Source organism: Lolium perenne, chromosome 7 (assembly GCF_019359855.2).
Source record: "Lolium perenne isolate Kyuss_39 chromosome 7, Kyuss_2.0, whole genome shotgun sequence".
In the NCBI taxonomy this organism is placed as follows: domain Eukaryota; kingdom Viridiplantae; phylum Streptophyta; class Magnoliopsida; order Poales; family Poaceae; genus Lolium; species Lolium perenne.
This window is the reverse complement of record NC_067250.2, coordinates 208,412,357-208,433,435: the sequence shown is the minus strand read 5'-3', so window position 1 is coordinate 208,433,435 and position 21,079 is coordinate 208,412,357. Positions and strand designations below refer to the sequence as shown.

The 21,079-nt window shown below is 48.7% G+C and overlaps 1 long non-coding RNA gene across 2 annotated transcripts; it reads right to left on the bottom strand.

The window, feature by feature from the left end:
* Nucleotides 1-206: 206 nt before the first annotated feature.
* LOC127314367 (uncharacterized) lies at nt 207-2,598 on the bottom strand. 2 transcript variants are annotated; one of them, XR_011749259.1, is made up of 3 exons: nt 2,318-2,598; nt 1,861-1,878; nt 207-1,429 (listed from the first exon to the last, which is right to left on the bottom strand). It is a non-coding gene; the product is annotated as an uncharacterized lncRNA (long non-coding RNA). The 2 variants fall into 2 exon arrangements; XR_011749258.1 differs by having other exon boundaries at nt 207-1,878.
* Nucleotides 2,599-21,079: the final 18,481 nt, after the last annotated feature.

The following is a 21,079-nucleotide window of genomic DNA, read 5'->3' as shown; positions in this document are numbered from 1 at the left end:
CCAGCTGGAACGCAAGGATTCATAACTGTAATATGAAACTTATTCACTGAAGCAAGGCTGAACTAAAGGATTACTTGCTCAGTTTATATCCTCAAACTACAAACTGTAATAGGAATATAGGATTGTACCACTGAAAGTGTTGCTATGTGTAGAGGAAACCATTAATTCGGGGAAGCCATTGGTAGGCTGATACGCACTGGATGATGTAGCTTCTCCACTCTTAGCTACAATTCAGTGAAGATAGGAATTGGCATAAGAGCATACACACAGATGTGTTCATACTGTAAAAAAATCTGAACGTAAATATTTAGTCAGCTCACAAACCGAACATATGCAATCTACCACCAACAGAAGGAACATCTGAGTAGTCCGCAGAACCAATCACACTACCAGCAGCAAAATCCCGCGACCACAAACGGCTACCGATCATAGATGCTACAGGAGCAACGGCATGCCGAGCACAACCCCTCCCTACCACACCTTCCACGCGCACCACTGGACCGCCCAATCCGCACAACAATAACATCTTGAAGATCGCCAAAGACAGATGCGGAGGAGGTGACCTCCGGTAGCAACCAATAGCCAGCCCAGAGCAACTAAGAGGATCTCCACTCACAGTAAGACCTACGTAGGCAGAACAACTGGTCACTTTTCCAGCCATATATCTTGCCTCCAAGCATCCACCTTGGGCAAAACACACGAACACAAGAACAGAACCCAACACAGCAGGCAAAAAACTCAGGAACCCAACAGAAAGAACAACCGGCAGCAGCAAACAATCAAAAACTTTCCGATGACGGAAAAAACAACAAAATCCTGTGTTGAGGAACGTACCACGCACTCTGACCACAGACGAAATTCACTGAATAGCAGGAACACCAAACGTAGCCTACCTTGGTACGAATGGACGAAACAAATACAAATAAACTGAATCTTGATGAAGGGGTGGGAATCTTCATCTGGGAATTAAGGAACCAACAAAATGCCAAAACTGCAAGTCGTTGATGCTCGATGTAGGCTGCTTACCGAAGACCGCGACCTATTCTAGCTCATTGCCTGAACATAAAGAGTATGGTTATCAAGCTCAGGATTGCATGGATGGACGACGAACAGAGATAAATTAAATCTTGATGAGGGGGAGATGATTCTTCACCAGGCAACTAAGGAAGGCCGCCGGCCGCAAAGCTCGACCCAATCTTCCAAGACCTGACCAGAGGTGCGGCAGCGATGGATCACCAGAAAAAGGAGGAGGAGCACGACGATGAACAGAAGCACACCCACCAACCATAATCGAAGAAGGCGACATGGCGAGCAACAGCGGTCCGTCCCGCACGGCAAGCGGCGCAGCAGGCCAGCATGTGATGAAAATAAAGATACGTACCCTAGCAATCTTTGCACCGCTTAAAAGTCCTCCAGTAAAGACGTTTTTCTACAGGAGCACCGGAAAGGGGAGATAGTAATTACCACCAGCTAAGCAGTACCAAAAACTCATGTGAGTGATTATTCTTAAGGTTGACTCAAAACATGCAAGCATAATATTGATGAGAGCAATATTGTTTTGATCGGTAAGATCTCTAATGTCTGTGGAGTAAAAAAATAGCATCAACATTTATGAGATGCCAGTGGTTCATTTGAATTGGGAAGATAGTAGTCTACGAAATGGGAGTCATGTAGATAGGTTTTTCTTTTCATAAGGTTCAATTCACTACAGAAAAGATCACCTGGAGGTTAGTAAAAATAAATTGAATCTTTTAGCAAACATACGAAGAATGGGCGAAGCATTGATGGTAATACATTTGTTCGAGACAAATAAGAAAAAGCGTGGTAAAGTTCTACTTCATTACCACGCTATGTACGCACCTTGCACATTTTCTTCAGCTGCATACAAACAAATCAGAAGATTGTTTCAGTGCATTGTAGGTGATAGATAGTTGCCTTAACACATATGCGGAAATAATGCCACTAAACTCACACCAATCGACAGTTTACAGAGAAACTATCAAAACAGGCATGTTCTTAGACTTTCAGTTCAATTGCCATTTTTGTCCACTTAAACATTATCCTACAATGGTGGTATGTTTAAGACATCTAAATTAAATTAATCTGAGGTATTAAATATTATGCAATTCCACATTACAATATGCTAATTGTCCATCAGTGTGCTCCTTGTGGGATATCTAGTGTCTTTGACATTCAGACAGTGCCAAAGCGGAAAATAGTGGGACAACACAATGCTCTCTAACTATACAATGGCATCAGGCTACGGGTGTTTACAGTACTAAGCGAGAGAAGAAACATAATGAAAATTAAAACTTACTGTTTGGTTAAGTTTGTGCTTCCAAACTAAGCGAGAGAATATGACCACTATAACAGCAAATTAGCTCAGAATCACCCTCATGGCACCGATTTATCAAAAAATGAGACGTAAACTGTGATCACGCCCATCTTCCAGATGTTGTACTCATTCTCGTGCACGCTCACCCGTGTCATGCCCTTGTCCAGCAGCTACTACCAATGAAGACATGAGAAAGAAGGCCTACCAAAAAACGGAGATGCGGAACGCATAGAAATAGTGGCGACGCCCACCTGCATACAAGAGAGAGAGAACCCGGCGCACCAGCACGGACTCCGGCCTCTGCCGGGACGTCCCGGCTGCCTACCACGCCGGCCACACGCGGAGCAGCACAAACGCATTCCATCTCCAAGAAGAAGAGAAAGCAAATTAACGAAAGAAAATCAGTGCAAATCAAAATACAGAAGAAAGATCTAAAAGGGGAAGGAGGCGTAGAAAACTCGTCGGGGATGGAATCCGGGCGTGGACCTAAGGCACAAGTACGACTCCAAGGCCGTGCGCTGGCTGCTGTAGCAATACTCCTCTGCCGTCTTCAAGGACAGAGAGGAGTCCTCCGCCAAGCGCCGCCGGATGCTGCAACGACGCGCGTTGGCGCCATAATCCCGCTTGCCACCGCTGCGCACAACAAGATTCTGTGGGGCGGGGACCCGGCCGCGGCACACGCAGCGCGCGGGCAGAGGAAGACGTATCCTCATCAAGAGGTGGCGTGGCGACGATATCCAAATACATCGTGTGAGTGGCGGCGACCTCCTAAAACGGCAACGCCGGCGGTATGTGCCGTACTCGAGGTAGACGAAGGAGAAGGGGCAAGCCCAGCTTGCCACCGCACTGAGATGCGGGAGGCCACGGCCAACCTAGAAGGGAGCAGCAGCAGCAGACCACCACACCATCTGGAGGCCAGAGCATCGTGGTCGCGGGGAGGAACCGGAACTGCGGCACCGTGGAGCCGTGCGGCGGGGAGGGCGATGGGCGTGGCCAGGGGGGAGGGGGGTTGGCTGTTTGGTCTGGACTCTGGATGTGCGGTGGAGCCATGGAGGTTTGGGTTATTCAGTTTGGGAACTTGAGCACCGCTTTGGTTGCCATTGCAACGCTACAGCCACGCCAAACACCAAAGCAGCAAAAGCAGCCCACAGCACCAGCCCCCAAGTAGTATGAAGAGAGAAAAAAAAGTAGAATGAAGAAAGATGAAGAGGCAAATTTTTACAAAGCACCAAAAGTGCACCCAAAAAAACAACCTTGTTAATTCTTAAAGAGGCCCAAAATTATGTGAAAAAAGGAAGTTGTTAAGGTTTAATATAGTAGTTATTCCCTGTTATGAAGTCAGATTCAATGGTCCAATCTTTATAATTAATACCATGAGCAACTCTCTTTACCAAATGCTTGGATTTATTGATCAAAAGTAGTAAGAGGGAGCAGAGGACTGAGACGGATTGGACTTACTCCCTCAAAGGTGAAGGCGATCCACTGATGGTGGATATAGTCAGTGCTCCTTGGAGCAGCTACTCGCGGGGTACTGCACCCTATCTCTATTGTTACTTTCCAATCCTCCACCCTCGCGGGTTACTTTCCAGACATTACGATCTGCGGCTGGGAGGTCGCCGAGATGTCAGCCTGCACATCCTCCTCCTCGCATCATCTAGAGTACCCAACGCAACCCTCCGGGCGCCGGCTCATCCTGATCGAGGTAGGGTTGCGCTGCCTCGGGGCCGATCTGCATCGCGGAAGGTGGAGGGAAGACGGACAAGAAACGATGTAGGTTGACAGGGAGGAAGCGGAAGACGAAAGGAGGAGGAACGCGGTTCCACTATGGGCTTTCTTGAAGGGTTTCACACTTATTCGGTCCGGTAAACCACAGGAGGTCCAACTTGATCTGTGGAGTAGCAGCCCAGAAAACGTTTGTCTGGCCCATTAATCACGATTTGACGGGGTAAACCTGTTTAGAGATGATGCGGGACAAACAAGACTGATCTGGATCGTTGGACGAACGGATCAGATGGCTCAGAACTCTAAATCACTGTGGAGGCTCCTAGCTAGGTGAGTTTTACTGTTTACTAATTTGACGAAAACATCCAAGATCTGTAGCATCGGACTAGGGTAATGAGGATACCTCGCCTTGAGTTCACAGTGACGATGTCGCATTGGCCCCAGAGCTTTCTTTTCTGAGAGGTGCATGTCGTGGTCGCTTAGCCACACAAGAGTATCCGATTGCCGAATATCCCTGCTGGATAGTAAGTTTGGATGTCAGCGATGCAAAGCCCCGGTGTTGGGATCATCTTGGTATTGGCCTTCTCGTTGCCAACGAAGTCGTAGGACTCGTAGCCGTCGTCGGATTTGCGTTTGCGTGCACCATCCCCATGCGATTCGGCGGGGCCGTTGATTAAATTGGGGCTGCCGCCACCGGCGCTGCTGAGGCTCCTTGGATATGATGCTCAAAATTACTTGTTTGCCCTCCTCAGACATCAACTCTCAAATCCTATTGTCAAAAACAAATCTCAATTCCTATTTATTAGGACCATCAGTGTCCAAGTCTAACATTTTTAATTTTTGAGTCTGCCAGAAATACACTCAGTTCCTTTGCCGACGGTATATTTACCGTGTAGTCTACCGTTTTTTTTTTCCTTTGTTTTGGCTTTTGTCTATTTTGTTATGCTAGCGAAGAACATATGTTTTGGTGTTCCACCAACTCTCAAATCCTTCTGCACAAGACCTAGCCGCCAGGGCTACTAGGGTTTAATTTTATCGCCTCCATCGCTAGCTAGGATCCTTCCCTGATGTGGAGTTCTCGTTGTTCCCAGAAAAGATCTCTGTATCTCTCCCGGATCGCGGTTCTGCATCTGCTCTAGCTGATATAAACCGTGATTGCACCGCTTGAGATGGGCATGCAAGGATCATGCATGTGCCTCTGATGGCGACTACGTCCGAGAACTCGTCAAATCCGGCTGGAGGGTCCGGGGTAAAGAAATCTGGGGCGCTAGATGATATGCTCAAGCAACGACTTGGACAGACGAAGATGAGATTGACGATCTTATTTTTTTAGGATGAGTCGTTTTTTCGATCAATGAGCATAGCCCCAGCTTCTGCATCCAAATGATGCACACAGCTTTCTTGTTTATTAAATTATTCGCAATGTCTTACAAGGGGAATACAAAGATCAATCTCGAAACCTCCTTCCTAGCGATAACTCGCTATACCTACGATAAAGGGGGGCCATGAATAAGGTCATACTCCCTGACGGTACACCAACACACATCATCCAAAAAGCAAAACTCTGATGGTGTGCCATTGCACACGTCGCAGAGTTCGCAACCGCCATCTATCTCGAACCCATCTCCAAGCGAGATCAACGTATTAACCGTGCCAGACCTGCCGTCGATGTCACCATAACACCAAACAACTCCACCATCCTGCCCGCGTCCAGCAATCCTCGCCCGTCTTCGATACCCCGCAGCTCCACGCCGCTGAGAATCATCGATGACAACGTGGTAGATGAACACCACTCCACCAAAAACGACCTCCATCCAGTCGCTGCTCCAAAAACGATGCCCCAAGAGGTAACACGATGCAGGAAGCGCCATCATCGTTCGATCCTAGCTGGATCTAAGGTTTCCCCCAGAGTAGCACGAGTGCGTTCCGCCGGACTGCGACGACAATGCCTTCAAAAAGGAAGCCATGCTTAACGCCGCCATCGCCCGCCAATCTTGACACGGTTTTCACTCTGCGAGAGCAAACGGAGAGGCCAGCAAAGATGATGCCGTCACAGGGGAACGACGCCAAAAGCCGCCGCCATCATCCGCCAAGAACGAAGTCAAGGCTCGGTGTTCACCAGTGGCCCCTTCGCTGCTCGCTCGTCGTCGACTAGATCTTCATCGCCGGGGTAGAGGGATTTTGTGATCCTCCACCCAGCAACCAGCCGACCTCCTCCGGCGAAGAAGAAGGCCGCCTCCACCGTCGAACCCAAGGTTGTTGCCCCGGGCGACCTCGTACCGCGGGAGAAGCCCAAGATCATCGCCCCTCACCGGCGAGAGGCGGAGGGAATGGCGCTGTCCACCACCACCAGCCACCACCGGCGTGCCGCCGATGGGAGGCGGGGAGGCCGCAGCACGGGCTCTGGCCATCGTCCCCGTCCATCCATGCGGGAGGCGGGAGGGCCGTCGTCGCCCCTCCATCCTCATCAGACCGCCGCCGCCCCGGGAGGCGGGAGGGTCTCCGCCGCCGCGCGTGAGAAACTCCCTGGCCGCCGTCCCCATCGCGTCACGAGGGAAGGCCCCCGCCGCCGCCATGCCCCGAGGTCTTTGCCCCGGCGGCGCTGTCGGCGGCGGCGGCGGGAGGGTTGGGGGACGTTGGGGGAGGTAGTCTGGCAATATAACTATTTTTAGGATGAGCCTGAAGTTCCAAATGGAGGGATTAAGTGGCTGGCTTTGGCTAAGGTTCATACCAAAAACTTTTCCAGCCCGCAAACCTTTGAACAACACATGAAGGTAGCTTGGAGCCCTGCCAAGGAAATCAAAATCGAACCTCTCAAAGCGAACCTGTTTACGTAATGTCCAATGCAATTGTTTTGGGGAAGGGAGGACCGTGGCTCTTCCTTCCATCAAAATGTTGTGATAATTGAACTCTATGATGGGTTAATGCCTCCTGAGTTGATCAACTTACCGACGGAATATTTACCGTGTTGTCTTTGCCAATTTTCTTTTTTGCTTTTGCTGAGTTTTTTTTATAATAGGCAAAGAATAGTTCTTTTGGCGTTCCACCAACTATTAAATCCTTTTTTTTCTTCCCTTTATTTACTACTAGGAAATATGCCCGCGCGTTACGACGGATTAATATTTACTAATTCACAGTGGAACGCGACTACAGTTGGAATATGTTTTTTTTCTAATTTTCAGTGGTCTATTATATTCATAAATCTCATTCACGCATGAAGAAATTCCATGTACCGATGTGAGCCACCACGTTAATTTTGATTCTTGCCGACATATCCTTACCAGGCCTAACAACCTTTGGATCTTATGTTTTATTGAACGTTTTGTAGACCTTGAAAAATTTAGCCATCGTAAATCAGTATTTTAGTGGCGCGGTAAAACATTTTTATGAGGATACAACTACCTTCAGGTCGGAGCCCTTTTCCTAATATTTTTGTAACAATCAATAGTATATAGTAGTATATCCATAGTAACAAATAGTATACGGTAGAGATATACGAGCAGACCCCAACGGTTATAAATTAATCCGTGTGCCGGGAGGTCGAGGCCACGCCCTCTGCGCTGTCGGGGTTGCGTCCTTGTGAGGAGGTCAAAGACACACCACCACGATCCTGCGTGTCTCCGTTTTTAGAGTCGAGGCCATGTCGTCGTGCCTCACATTTGATGAAGCCCAAAATAGCCCATGCGTTGTAACGAGAACCAGTGTGGCCATGAATCCTACCCAGACGACGATTGCGTCCCGGCCTGCTCCTCAACCTCGCAGGGCTCCACCCAGGCGCCCAGCCGGCGGACTGCAGGAGCTCGCCACTCGAAAGGATGAGCGCCCCACAGATCCGGCGTCGCCGCGGTCGGTCCATCCACGTCTCCGGCGGCACTCCCCTGTTTTCACCGCCCGGAGCTATCTTCAATCTCCTCGGTTCCATCCGGTCGGGGACCCAGGCGTCCGGCAGCCTCGGTATCTCTGGCTGCCGCTGGTTCATGCCTCATCCCTCTACAGAGGTGCGCCGCCGCACCCCAAGCTCTCTCTCTTACCTTGCTCAATTCCCCAATTATGTATTCCTGCAGCCGGTTCCACAATGATGTATTCCTGCAGCCGGTTCCATTGCTCGTTGATTCCAACTGCATGTTGCTTGCCAAGGCAACTTGTGATCCCAGACAATTTGCAAACGTATATAAATCGGTCGAACTCGGTGTAAGGAATCGAGGTGGGATTATTTAGTACAAAATACATCGTGAGTTTGATCCCCGTGTAACTATTTGCGTATGGTTTTCGTTGATTTTGGGGCCCGGTTAATTTGTTGCTCGCGGCCCATAAGAGAAGGTTCGCTGGCTCGCTGCGGTACCAAAGGGAGGACAAACATAAAAGGGAAAATCTAAGCGAAAGCGCCGCACCACTAATCTTCTTGTGCGGCGGTAGCTTTTTTGCATGCGCTGCCTATAGGAGAGAGCACATGCATGCATGCATCAGCTAGGTGACATCATCGCATTAATTACTAAATTTGAATTTTCAAAATGATTTATCTTCTAAACCGTTATTCCGATTATTGATCTGTTTATACCGCTAAGTTCGTATCGACGAGAGCTTCAAAACTAGATCCCTCGCTGCTATATTTCGATGACTTTTTTTTCGCCGTACTAGTTGCCAGATTAATATGGAACAACTACCACAATAACTATACATGGTTACTAGATAAGTTTTCTCATGTTTTTAAGACATTGCAGGGTGTGATGTTGTTGTTTTTCATCACACCATTTTCCAGGTTATAGTAATATGGTTTCCAGATGAGCAACCGATAATTACTATGATAATTGTACATAATTGTTGGATAAATTTTACACGTTTGTAGATATTGCAGTGATATATGCACATAATGAACGTATATTCACGTGTTTGTAAGACCTGAATGATGATATCATTCCAGACAAATTTATCATGGAGATTTACACTGATGTGTAGGAGATTTACACTGATGTGTAGTAACATACATAAGCCTATCAATCTAGTTATTTACAATCACACAACTAAGTAGCGAATAATCTGGTAGGTGAGTGATAACAATCTGGCAATTACTAACGAAAAAAAAAGTTTCTCAAAACATACCAACATGGGTCTAGTTTTAAAGATCTTATCGCAACTAAGCCAACGGCGAAAACAAATTTTCTATCAGATTAGCGGTTTGAGAGATAAAGCTTTTTTTAGTTTAATCGTTAATGGGATTCTAAATGATGTCACCATATATGTCACTGCATGCATGCAGTGCAAAGAACCGCCGCACATGTCTTGCTTCCGTGCGGCGCCGCCGGGTAGCAAAGTCCAACATAAAAACACATCGTCGGGTCGGGAAGCAAGGCTGCGAAACGTTTTCAACTTAAGCGGTGGCATAATCGGTTATTTTATTTGGTGGGAGGGCAAATTGGTCCAAAAAAGTGTTGGACCAAGGAAACAATCCTCCCTTTATTATTAGGTATAGATATAGATATCCTGTATTTATTTGATTGAACGCTTTCACGACTCCATATATTTTTTGGGAAGAGGTCAAGCGTCATATAGTAAAAGTCAACCCACCGTGACATGGGTCCCTAGGGAAAATCGACATCATCTTTCTCCTAGGCATCCATGATTGTTGATGAGGTAGTTGGGAGAATTTGACGAGAATGATATGAGAAGCAAACCATCCCCCCGAAGGGGAACATAACAAAGAGGGTTGGACGACACCCAAGACTTTGATTTACGAGATCTGAGGGTATCTCCAACCGAGTGACCCATCCCGCGCCCGCGCGTCCGGATTGGTCGAACGGACAAAACTGCGGCCCAGCGCGCGGACCCATCCCTAAAACGGATGGCCGCGGCGTCCGGGACGACCCAAACCCCGTCCAAATCTGGGACGAGTTTGCGTGGCCGCGGATGCCGATGGCTGGCCGCGCGCGTCCGCCCCTTGTCCGCGCCTGGCCCGCGTGTCATAGACGTAAATAAATTTTTTTATTAAAAAGTACCCATTACATTTTTTTAATCTACTACTTCTATCCTAATACGTACGGGGCCGGCGGCCTCGCCGGCGACTCCTCGCCGTCGGGGCCGTGGATTTCACTCGACGCGGCCGGCCTGTACGCGTGAGGATTCCACTCCAGCTTACGAGCTGGGTGGCGTTACGGAGGCCTTCATCCTTCTCCTTTCCATCCGCGCGCCTCGGGCGCGCTCGCGCTCCGCCTCCTACGGTGGCACCATCCGCTTCCCGCATAGCTCCAGCTCCTGTAGGGCGGTGCGTTCCACAGCGATGCGCGCCTCCAGGCGGACGCGGCCGGCGGCCTGGGCCTCGTGGTTCTCGTTCCGCCGGCGCATGCGCTCTTGTCGGCCGCGCTCCGCCGACGCGGCAGCCTCCCGGGCGCGTCGCTCGGAGAGGGCATATGGATGAGGTGGCGAGCTGCTCGCTATCTTCTGGCCGAGGAGGTCGCCTAATCGGCGGCGGCCGGCCCGGCAGGTCGCCTCGTGCTCCTTCGTCACGCGTGTGACGTCGGCGAGATGCTCCTCAATGGCGGCGTTGATGTTCGCCAGCGCGAGGTCCTCCTCGTTCACGGGCTCCTCCTCCGCGGCGGCTGCCCGCTCCTCCGCGGCCTCGTACCAGCCGTCCGCGGTCTCGTGCCAGCCGTCCGCGGCCGCCTCCACCATCTCCGCGTCCCTTTCCTTCTTCGCCGCCACCTCGGCAGCGACGCGGAGCGCCTCGTCGTCGGTGACCCACCGTGAGTCCGCGCGCCCTCCTCCTCCGTCCGCGGGAACCTGGCCCGGGCAGCAAGGGAGAGCTTGGCCCACGTGGCTTGCAGGGTGCGCGGCATGGCGATGGAGAGGGCGCCGGAGAAGGTGGAGGGGGAGAGGACGGCGGAGAGGGTGTGATGCTGTCTGTGACCACCGCCGTCTTTTATAGCCGGCGGCCTGGCGGGAAACTTGGGCGCGAGCGCGCGCCAATGGCCTTTTCGCGCGCTCGGGAACCTTGGTGCGCGCGGGAACTTTCCCGCGTGTTCCACCGCCCACCATTGCTGTCCCGTCGAGGCCTGCCATGGCGCAGCACCGCGCAAGGAAGACGAACCACGTGGCGTCTTTTTGAGTCGCCGCGTTGGGCGCAGCGTGCGACCCAAACAGACACTTGGACGCGGACCGTTGTCCGCGTGTCCGTTCGGCCACCCAAACAGCCTAAAACGGACGGCCCAGCGCATCCGTTTGGATCGCTCGGTTGGAGATGCGCTTACCTCTCTAGGTCTGCGACGAAGCCAAAGTTGGCCGAACCTCGCCGGTCAGAGAAGGAACAATCGGACGAAGACACAAATACTACGTGCAAAACACAAAGATACAAGAAGATCCACCAATCCATAAGAAAAACAGTATACAATCTACCGCCCTCCTCACCTCCACCGTCCACAGTGCTGTCAATGAGGTAGACGGGGAGTCGGGGAAACTTTATTCTTAACCCACACAATGCTGCCACCATTGGTTGACCAAAACATAACCCCAAGAGACCTAAATACGGGGCCACAACTCAAATCCCAGCTCTTGACCCCTCTTGTTGCCGACATGGCGGGCGGAGGATGAAGGGACCCTTCGCTTGCCTATTGGGAGCGACATAGTGGAGATGGGTGTATGCTTTCGCAAGAGATGGCGGCGCTATGGCTTAGGAAAATGGTTTTTTTTACACATGTGATACCACATGTTTCCTTTATAAGAGAAATTAATGTACCATGTGTTTGATTTAAACACTCTCAAGAATTATTCTTAATATATATTCCTAATAATATTGATCAAAAATTAAACTCACACCTAATGCTTTATTCCGGCGAGGATTTTCATCACAAATTTAACTAATAAGCTGCATAAATAAATTGTGTTTCATGGTTTCTAATGCACGGAGGAGAGGCGAGCTACGACTGAGTAGCGGAAGGAGGGAGAGGGCTTCGGCATCGCAGCCTCCAACCCCAGCCGCTGCCCGCCAACCACAGCTCTGCTGGCTTCTCGCAGCCACCGGCAGCCGCATTAAAGTATTGGAGCTTTCCAAAGTGAGTTTGAAAGATCAATGGATGCGTGCATTAAAGTATTGGATGGAAACAAATATATTGTTACTATTGGTAGTTTGCATGGTGATTTAACTTTTGAGGATGAGCCCTTAGTGATAGGTGATCCTCTAAACTAAACAACTATATGCTAACACATTACTATTTCGATTTTCTGTTTCCCGAGCTCCCGCCTGGTACGTGCAAGCCTATATTGATATGCTTGTAACTCCTCAGGTGTCGCGTCGCCGTTACTGTCATTGGCTCTGTAACATTAATAGCTCTTGCAACTCGATCTCATACTTCCTGCGGAAATCGCACCATCTCTCGTGTTCCTAGTCCAATATATTTTGTTCCTAGACCTCTCGTGAGATCTGCAGGATCGATATATGGATTTCCCGCCTCGTCGAAGTTCTCTGATGTCTCCTCTTGTGGGCGACTCGGATCTCCGATTGCATAGATCTGATGAGATTTTGGATACTGAACCATGTTGGGTTTGGTGACACCATCATAGAGATTGGTGAAGACCTCTCCAACAATAGTGGATCTGTCAATGAAGTTGAAGCTATCGACGTTGCTCGAGTCATTGCTTATATCAGAGTCTGCAGATGACTCGAAGGATATGACGCTGAAGATCTTGGCGAGTTTTTCGGTTGCCTTGGTGCTGATGAAGCGTGGCGATGAAGTCGCCTCGTCGCCTGACTCGATTGACGATGTTGAACTTGGAAAATTGGGATCGACCGCTGATAATCTCGACGAGATCAGAATTTCGAGACGATACGCTCCTTCTTTCTCGACGCGAAAGTGGAACCTTCCGAACGTCATCTCCATAGGCTCCTCCAGATACGCATATGCATCCAAACGGGAGGGCGGGTGAGGAACAAAATCGACTATACCAGTTTCGATCTGTTTACCTCTGTCCATCGCGTTGCTTGCAGTTGATGAAGTCGACGATCTTGAACGTGCCATCGAGATCAGATCCTTGACGCCTCTAATTCCCACAGACGGCGCCAATGGATAAGGGATTAACTTATCAATGCCTACAAGTTGTAGACTAGGGTTTTAGTCAGAAGTAGAGGGCAAGTAGATCTCGAAGGTTTCAGCCGAAAAGTGCTCGACGATGTGAAAACTAGGGTTTCATGAGACAATGAATTGATGCTTTCTTTGTCCCTCGACTCCCCCTTATATAGGAGGCGGACCCGAGGGGTTCGTAATACACAAGTTACAGAGTCCGGGAGGGTTTCCAACCCATCCCGCCAGATTACAAGTATTATTTCCTAATACAACTCTAGCTTTCCTTAATAATAAATTGGGCTTCCGATTCTTCTTATTCTTCGAGTCGTGGGCCTCCAGTAAACCCCGGGTACCATGCTCCCCAGGCCCATTGGGGATGCCTATGTTAGATCCCTTACTATTGGTAGTTTGAAAGGACGGAATTATTGTGTCAACATGGACTTAAAGTTCTATATATGATAAACATGGACTTAAAGAAGGAATGATGAGCTGCACGACTGAAGAAAAAAGAAGTTCAATCAAAAAATTGAAAAGAAAGAAAACTTGGTTTGATAAGGTGTGTAAGGGTAAGCGCAAGGCAACTAAACCATCCTGTTTCAACCATAAAAGGAGCAAAGGTATGTTCTAATCTTGACATGAATAAAAAATGTTGTCATCTATTAATAAACTAACTAATTAAAATTTTATTGGCACCAACAAAAGAAAAAAGATGATGTACAACCGGAAGTAGAATTGAAGGATGATGGCCAGAAGAAGGAATCCAATGTGAAGAGTGAAAACTACAATGTCATCGAGAGTTTTACCCAACTCTTCACAGCTCCTGCTACTTGTGTTGATGATAGTATTTATGGTGAAAATATGTACAAGTGTCTAGATGTTGGTTACACGGTACTTCCGGAGCTAACTATAGTCTTTTGGGTACATAATTTGGGGCTTAACTACAGTCTTTTGAGGTCAAACACAACCGGGGAGCCCTAAATGTATTTTGGGGAGCTAACAATTGTCGTTTCATCAGTAGTACTTGTTGCCACCGAATTTAAATGATATGGTACAACCAAATTAAGTGTTTGTGATGTGAACTCTACAATGCTTTCTTGGTTTTACTAGTTGGATTTTCCATTGTTACTAGTTGGTCAGAATTTGAACTTTCTAGAAAATTTTGAAAAAAATCCAGTAAATCAAACCTATTGAGTTATGTGTTCTGGGAAAATTTCAATGAATTTTGACATACAGTTTGTGAACCAAGAGCATTTCAAGTTCTGTCCTAAAATTTGAACTCAAAATTCGGACTTCCAAGATTTTTTTAAATCCAGTAAATCACATCTATTGAGTTATGTATTATGGGAAAATTTCAATGAATTTCGACATATACGGTTTGTGAACCGAGATCATTTCAAGTTCTATCCTAAAATTTGAACTCAAAATTCTAATTTCCCAGAAAATGTTGAAAACATTCCAGTGAATCACATCTATCAAGTTATGTATTCTGAGAAATTTTTGTTGTGTTTCGAAATATGGTTTGTGAATAAACGTAATCTGAAGTTTTGGACAGACAAGTACTCGTAATTGAAAATGGCTATCTGTAGTCATTTTGCCTTTGGTCTCTTCAGGTCGTTGGATCTGCAATGGGTGGCTGAGATTGGGGCTAAGTCTCCCATTGACTTATGACTAGCACGTCAAGCTGAGTCCCCTTTGAAGGGCCGCCGCATTTAACTCTTGTTTAACCCTTGTTGGGGCAAGGTTAAGGACTTGCATTATCCAAAAAGGACGCTACTATAAAAAAAATTAAAAAGACAATGTCGTGGCAACAAATACTTCATTGGCTGCAGTAAGATGTTCCTGCAACTTGTTGACCTTTTTCTTGTACAGTACTATAATGCAAGGCACTTGGCTGCAGGACTCGAGATCCTTCACGTCGTACTCTGTGTTAGAGTATATATATCTGTATATTATAGTTTCTTCATATGTTAGGGGGTTTTCTGCACATTTGCACATGTACATGTACTATATATTGTGGCCTTTGATCCCTTGGTAATACAACAAACATATTGCCCTAACATGGTATCAGAGCAAAAATTAGTCCTCTAATTCCGTAGGGCCGTTGTTGTTGCTCGTCCCGGTCGCCGTCTTCCGGCCACCGCTCCTCCGGCCACGGCCCCTCCGGTCGGCTGCTCCCCGGCCGCCGCTGGCCCTCTCCGACCCGACCTCTCCCGCCCCGGCTCGTCTCCAGCCTCTCCCGCCCCGTCCCGTCACCGCCGCCTCCCGGATCGCCGCCGGCCGCCGTTGGCCCTCTCCGCTCCGGCCTCTCCAGCTCCGGCCCTCTCCGCCCCGGCCTCTCCCGCCCCGGCTCGCTCCACCCCAGCCGCCCGCCCCCGCCTCTGCCCCGGCCGGCTCGTCTTCTCCGCAGTAAACTTTCGATCGGGCGTGATCCCGATCTGATTTGATTCCAAAAAAAAGAGAGAAAAGATATGTCTTCCTCGTCGGCCTATGTTGCGATTCCTCGCTGCCCGGTGATCTTTGATGGCGCGAATTATCATGATTTCGCTGCCTTCATGCGCATCCACATGCGCGGTCTTCGTCTTTGGGGTGTGCTTTCTGGCGAGGTCTCCTATCCGCCGCGCCCCGTTGCTCCTACGGCGCCTACTGCACCGATGCCCGTTTCCCTTGCCCCCGATGCTACTCAGTCGGTCAAGGATGCAGCCAAGAGTGTTGATGATACTGCTCTGGCTGATTATGACCGGAAGGTCCAGGAGCATTCTACTGCTGTTGCGACGTATCGGCTGGATCTGACTAACTACACCTAGTGGATAGATGAGGATGCTCATGCTGCTACTGTTCTCACTTTCAGTGTTCTGCCTCAGTATGCTGCTGAGTTCATGGGTCTTCCCACTGCTGCTGCTCAGTGGGCTTTTCTTCGCCAGCGCTATCAGCCGTCTGGGGATGCTCTTTACCTGTCTGTGGTACGCCAGGAGCATGCTCTTCAGCAGAGTGATTCCACTATTGATGAGTTCTATACTCAGAGTGCTGCTATTTGGCGTCAACTTGATTCTCTTTGTACAGCTGTGTGTGCCATCTGTCCATGCTGTCTGACTGTGCGCGCGGATCTGGAGTTTCAGCGCGTATTTGAGTTCTTGTCGTGGCTCCGCAAGGAGTTTGAGTCGCGTCGTGCCCAGCTGCTTGCCCGTGGTCGTGTTCCGCTCTCTGAGGTACTCGTTGAGCTTCCTGCTGAGGAGACTCGTCTTCGTGGTTCTGGTCTTCTTGAGGTTCCCTTTGTACTTGCTGCTCGTGGTCCTCCTGTACCGTCTGCTCATGGTCCTCCTGTGTCGTCGGCTTCGTTGTGGTCTCCAGTACCGCCGATACTCTCTACTCCTCCGACCCAGGGCCAGAGTCAGCCTCAGCAGCCTCATGGTATGATAGCACCTCCTCGTCCTCCCTGCTCCTACTGTGGCAAGTCTGGCCACGATGTCTCTGGCTGCTTGAGGAGGGATCGCAGCTTACGTCAGCACTACTTTGCTCGTAGGCAGGCTAGTTCTTCAGGATCTTCTGCTGTTGCACTGTCTGATTAGGACATTATCCGTGGTCTTCGTGGTCTGCTCACTGCTACAGGCTCTTCCTCGTCGGGTACTGCTGGTTCTGTGCCTACCACTTCTGGCACCATGCGACCACCACCTTCTACACAGTCAGGTACGTCATCCCCGTGGTATCTGGATTCTGGAACTTCTTTTCATATGACTTCCGCGTCTTCTATTCTTTCTGCTCTTCGCTCTCTTATTTCTCCTATCCGTGTTATCACAGCTGATGGTACCTCTCTTCCTGTTTCTAGTCGAGGCACCCTTTCTACTTCCTATTTCTCTGATGCTTCTCATGTTCCTAGTATTAAGATGAACCTGTTTTCTGCTAGTCAGCTTACTGATTCTGGTTACCGCGTCATTCTTGACGCTGATTCTTGTGCTGTTCAGGACCGCCGTACACATGCCCTGGTTGGAGCTGGCCCTCGCAGCCTTAAGTCCCCGGGGCTATGGGAGTTAGACTGGCTTCGCGTTTCTTCTGCTGACACTTCATCTGTCAGTTCTCCTGCGGTTGCTGCTTCTGTCACTGGCTCTTTTCAGCAGTGGCATCATCGGATGGGTCATCTTTGTGGCTCCCGTTTATCGTCATTATTTCGTCGTGATCTTCTGGGGTGTGTCTCAGGAGATGTGTCTTTACATTTGTGTCAGGGTTGTAGGTTAGGTAACAGATTCAGCTTCCCTATCCTACTAGTGTGTCTGTATCTCAGCGACCTTTTGATTTAGTTCATTCAGATGTTTGGGGTCCGGCTCCCTTTCCTTCGAAGGCAGGCCATCGATACTATATTTTGTTTATTGATTATTTTTCACGGTACACCTGGTTGTTTTTTATGCGCTATCGTAGTGAGGTGCTCTCTATTTATCAGCGCTTTGCGGCCATGGTTCGTACTCAGTATTCCACGCCTATTCGTGTGTTTCATGCTGATTCTGCAGGAGAGTATATCTTCCAGCACCTGCGTGGTGTCCTTGCTGAGCAGGGCACCCTCGCTCAGTTGTCATGTCCCGGCGCCCATGCTCAAAATGGTGTCACTGAGCGTAAGCATCGTCATATTCTTGAGACTACCTGTGCTATGATGATTGCTTCCTCTCTTCCGCCGCATTTCTGGGCCGAGGCTGTCACTACGTCGACTTACCTCATTAACATTCAGTCTTCTGCTGCCCTTCAAGGTGGCATTCCTCTCGAGCGTCTCTCTGGTAGCTCTCCAGACTACTCGACTCTTCGTTTATTTGGTTGCGTTTGCTATGTCCTTCTCCCTCCTCGCGAACGCACCAAACTGACCGCTCAGTCTGTTGAGTGTGCTTTTTTCGGATACAGTGATGAGCATAAGGGCTATCGCTGTTGGGACCCCGTTGGTCGTCGGATGCGCATCTCTCGTGATGTCACATTTGATGAGACGCGTCCCTTCTATCCTCGCCCCACCTCTGGTACTTACCCGGTGGATGATATCTCTTTTCTTTTTTTTCCTGATGGACCTCCCGTTGCCCCTTCTCCTCCACCTCTTAGTTCTGATGTGCCCCCTTCGATTTCGGCGCCATCCTCTCCTCCGTCTAGTTCCCCTTATTCTCCACATTCTCCGGCTTCGGACCTTTCCTCTGTTGTTCCTTCTTCCTCTTCTTCTGATGAGTCGTCTTCCGTCGATGAGCTTCCCTCTTCACGGCCTGTTCGTCAGCGTCGTGCTCCAGACCATTACTCTCCTAGTCAGTATGGTCTCTTTGTCGCCTCCGAGCCGACTTCGTATTGGGATGCCGAGCGTCATCCTGAATGGTAGCTTGTCATGGCTGAGGAGATCGCTGCGCTTGAGCGCACTAGCACCTGGGATCTTGTTTCTCCCCCTTCTGGTGTTCGTCCCATCACGTGTAAGTGGGTTTATAAAATTAAGATCCACTCTGATGGATCTCTTAAGCGCTATAAAGCGCGTCTTGTGGCTCGTGGCTTTCAGCAGGAGCACGACCATGACTATGATGAGACTTTTGCCCATGTGGCTCATATGACCACTGTGCGTACTCTTCTTATTGTTGCTTCTGTTCGACGCTGGTCTGTGTCCCAGCTTGATGTTCAGAACGATTTTCTTAATGGCGAGTTGAGTGAGGAGGTTTACATGCAGCCTCCTCCTGGGTATTCTGTTCCTGATGGGATGGTTTGTCGTCTTCGACGCTCTCTTTATGGCCTGAAACAGGCCCATCATGCTTGGTTTGAGCGTTTTGCCCCTGTGGTGACTGCTGCTGGTTTCTCTCCTAGTTTTCATGATCCAACGCTTTCCGTTCACACTTCTCCTCGTGGACGCACCCTTCTCCTTCTCTATGTTGATGATATGATCATTACTGGTGATGATCCTGAGTATATTGCCTTTGTCCAGGCTCGTTTTCGTGATCAGTTTCTTATGACTGATCTTGGTCTTCTTCGCTATTTTCTTGGGATTGAGGTTTCCTCCACTTCTGATGGTTTTTCTATCTCTCAGGAAAAGTACATTCAGGATCTTCTTGCTCGTGCTGCTCTTGGGGATGAGCGCACGGTTGATACTCCTATGGAGCTTAATGGTAAGCTTCGTCCTACTGATGGTGATCCTCTTCCTGATCCCACACGTTATCGCCATCTTGTTGGGAGTCTTGTTTATCTTGCTGTCACTCGTCCTGATATTTCTTATCATGTTCATATTCTGAGTCAGTTTGTCTCAGCTCCTACCACCGTTCACTACAGTCATCTCCTTCGTGTTCTTCGTTACCTTCGTGGCACGATCACTCGTCGCCTTTTCTTTCCTAGTTCCAGCTCTCTCAAGCTCCAGTGCTACTCGGATGCTACGTGGGCGAATGATCCTACGGATCGTCGTTCACTTTCTGCTTACTGTGTATTTCTTGGTGGTTCGCTTGTTGCTTGGAAGACGAAGAAACAGGTAGCGGTTTCCCGTTCGAGTGTTGAGGCTGAGCTACGGGCTATGTCTTTGTTGATTGCTGAGGTGACCTGGTTACGGTGGTTGCTTGCAGATTTTGGGGTCTCTGTTACGACACCGACTCTACTTTTGTCTGACAGTACAAGTGCTATCAGTATTGCACGTGATCCGGTCAAGCATGAGCTGACCAAGCATATTGGTGTTGATGATGAGGTTGTTGCGGTTCATTATGTGCCTTCAGATATGCAGTTGGCGGATTTCTTTACAAAGGTACAAACTCGAGCGCAGCATGACTTCTTACGCTCCAAACTCACTGTTGTGGATCCACCATGAGTTTGAGAGGGGGGGGGGGGGTGTTAGAGTATATATCTGTATATTGTAGTTTCCCCATATGTTAGGGGGCTTCCTGCGTATCTGCACCTGTACATGTACTATATATTGTGGCCTTTGGCCCCCTGGTAATATAACAAGCATATTTCCCTAACACTCTGCAGCAGCATATTAATGAAAAATATTTAGAGAATCACTTACCATGTCCTGTGCTAATTTATTGGCATTAACATCTTAAGAGAAAATTAAAATAAAAATAACCAGTGCATTTTAATAGGAGATCAAGTGGTAAGAATTCATTTTTTTCAGCATACTAGATTCATGAACATTCATGGCATTCCTGTTCTGCAGGGAGTAAAAAGCATCTGAAATGCAAGAGCGTAGCAAGGATAATCCTGGTCAGAGTTTGTTGGAAAGCAGAACCACTTTTCGGAGCCCTTTTCCTCAGCATGCAGAGCTCATGCTGGAGAATATCAGAATTCAGCAGAGCCGGAACTTGGTGTTGATCTGGTCTATAAAAGGGCAGCCATAGCCCATAGCTCTAAAACAAATTCAATCCAAAACATCTGCGTTAGCTCTGGAAGTAAGAGTTTGTAAGAAGTTAAACTCTTCTATGTCTGGGACATTTATTCAGGAGTTTAAATTCCACCAACCTCTTATCTTCACAGCTATGTGTTAGCTAGCCTAGCGTCACAGAGAAATTTGCCAGATGAATTAGGGTGTTGGATGGGACGAAATCTTACTGTAGAGCGAGACAAGAATTCTTTTAGTTCAATATCTGATATTCATGTGTCAGGCAAGACACCACCGAATGTTGCAAGTAGTGAGAGTTGGGTAACACCTGAGAAGAGCCTTTGGAAGCTGAATGTGAGATTTGGATGGAACCAAATCTTTAGCTAGCAATGGCGCAAGATTTGGTTTCCTCCAATATCTCATCTTCAGCTGTCCCTGATGTTCGCACCTACACTACACCATCCTCCCCAGTCAACAAATAAGTGAACCTGCATTTGTTTGGTCTTTGGACATATTTTACTAACATGTTCTGTTCAATTTGATAAACTAAACCCTGTCCTGTGCTACCTATCGACATACTTCTGTAGTTCTGTAGCACTATTTTTCAAACCAGCTCGACGGTTTCTATGGGCCATGGTTGACCAGTAGACTTGAACAGACACCACATCCTTCAAA